Source organism: Chrysochloris asiatica, unplaced genomic scaffold (genome assembly GCF_000296735.1).
Source record: "Chrysochloris asiatica unplaced genomic scaffold, ChrAsi1.0 scaffold00060, whole genome shotgun sequence".
Lineage (NCBI taxonomy): Eukaryota > Metazoa > Chordata > Mammalia > Afrosoricida > Chrysochloridae > Chrysochloris > Chrysochloris asiatica.
Genome location: NW_006408578.1, coordinates 6261896 through 6264641, shown reverse-complemented (window position 1 = coordinate 6264641; position 2746 = coordinate 6261896).

Below are 2746 nucleotides of genomic sequence, written 5' to 3'. Positions count from 1 at the left end.
AATGCATCAAATCTGTTCTTGAGATGAAGTCTAAATTCAGATGGAATATGTTCAAGGTCATATTTTGGTTCTCCTGGATTTGTTTTCATTTTCTTCAGCTTCAAACTGAACTTGCACATGAGCAATTAATGATCTGTTTCATAGTTGGCTCCTGTTCCTATTTTGACTGATGATATTGAACTTTTCCACTGTCTCTTCCCACAAATGCACTGAATTTGATTCCTGTCTTTTCCATCTGGTGAGGCCTATATGTGTAATTGCCTTTTATGTTGTTTTAAAAAGGTATTTGCAATGAATAAGTGACTGGCTTTGCAAAAATCTATCACACGATCTCTACCATCATTTCTATCACCAAGGTCATATTTCCAACTATGTTTCCAACCTTCCATTCCAATCACCAGTAATTATCAATACATCTTTATTGCATGTTTGATCAATTTCAGATTGAAGAAGTCGATGGACTTCATCAGTGGAGATGTTTGTGTTTGTGTGATGCTGAACAGGTTTCAGCAGAGGTCCCAGACTAACAGACAAAGAAGAAAAGCCTGGTGATTTACCTACAAAACTCAGCCAATGAAAACCCTACAAATTACAATAGCCCAATTCTATACGCATGGTGTTACCATGAGTCAGAGCTGACTTGATAATATCTTCCAACAGTAATGAAAGTGGGGTGCATGAAAGGGCTTCAAAAAGTTCATGGGAAAAAATGACAACATCTTTCAATTCTGTTTTCCACAAATGTTCTGACATCCCTTCATATATCTGATAGTAGAACCCTGAAGCAAATTAAAGAGAGGCAATGATTTTTGTGAATTGGGGGAGGTTATTTTTTTCTAACAAACATTTGGCTGAGTGAACATCACAGGCTAATGAAACTCCTTAAATTCCAACATGTCATGGATTTCTATAGCTGCAGATTAGAGATAGCAGTATGTGGTGCTATAGAAAAAACCACCACAATACTTAAAGTCTTCTCATTGAATTAAATGCATGAAAAATCTCTGTACTTCTTTGATTAGATACAAGGACATGACTTTTTCAGTCTAGATGAATATAGAGGGTAGACGGGACAGGAACAAAACAAAACAACAGAAGTGGTAGTGGTTGGGGGTGGGGGCAGTGAGAAGGGGAAGAATCCCAGAAGATGATGGAGAGTCAAAATGACAAAATAAAGGGAAAATGGAGTTAGCACCCAGCTGCAGGCTTCCCTTCCCTACCAAAGCAGTAAGATGAGATTATATCTTATTTGGAACCTTGGTGGCATAGTAAGCTACACGGTCAGCTGATAACTGCAAGTTCAGGGGTTTACAGCCACAAGCCATTCCTCAGGAGATTTACAGCCTCAGAAACTCTATAGAGGGTCACCATGCATTGGAACTGCCCACTGCACACAATCACCACCATATTGTATTTTGTGAAAAGATACATAGCCGTACACGGTTTCAATCATTTCTATAGATACAAGTTGGTGACTATGAAGACATTCTTCAAGTTCTGCAAATGTTCTCACCCACTTCAAATTGTTCCACCACCACTGACCTAATCTCACTGCCCTCGAAGCATCTCATCTAAGCTTCTGAGTTGCTGTTGTCACTTTGATCTCACATAGATCATTCTTTAAAAGAATACAACGCTCAAGGTGGACATACTTTACTTATTAAGATCAACTTAGTTTTGATTCAAAGAAGACTTCAGGTGATAGTTTTTGTCTAAGGTTTAAAGATTTTATTTACCAATTGGTACATAATTTGGGTCATCAATCTTTCCTCAGTTCAGTGCAGTTGATCTAACAATGTTTATACATTCCATGACATTATGACACATGGGTCCAGGAAAGGAATGTAAGTAACAGGAGATGAAGAAGAATACCAAACAAAATAAGCTGAGGGAAACATGGATTGAGTATCAGTCTTCCAAGAAATGAAATTCCCAAAGGTGTTTAGATTCCTACTGTAAAAATGAACAATGCAGGACAGTATGGCACAGTGGAGGGAGACTCAGGAAGGTGAGCACCTAAAATGAGTCCCTGGTTTATGTGAGAGTAGATACCCCTGAGTGAACAGTTAGGAAGGAGGAGGAGTCAGACTGGCAGACAACTGAGGGGAACTGAGGGGAGGTTTGCCATACGGAAGAATGGGGGGGGGGGGGAAAGTGTAGGGTTCAGGTTTATAGGGTATACCATTTGGTCGGTTGATGATGCATAGAGGGATTGAACCATGGCAATGAAACTATGTACGATGGAATGAATGTAAAACTAAAGTTCTCCCATATGAAATATCATATAATTCACAATAAAACATGAAAAAAAAAAGAATAAAGCAAATGTCATTTTAAAAGACAAGAAAGAAAAGACCAAAGTGGCTCAAAGGAGAGACTCTGAGACTTGCTTTTGAATATAGAGTAGCTAAAGTAAATGAAAGAAATAATGAAGCAAAAGAGGTGACCAAAAAATTTCAAATGGTAGCTCAAGAAGACAAAGTATAATAAGATTTGCAAAAACCTGGAGTCAGAAAACCAAAAGGGAAGAACACACTTAGCATTTCCCAAACTGAAAGAACTGAAGAAAAAATTCAAACTTGAAATATAGAAAGATCCTATGAGAAAAACTCAAAAACTCAAAATGAAGAGAAACAGCTGTAAACATCCATTAATAATCAGAACATAGACTGTATGAAGTACAGCCTGACAGTTGGAAATTGTCAGAAATAAAATGGAACACATGAACATCCATATGCTAAGCATT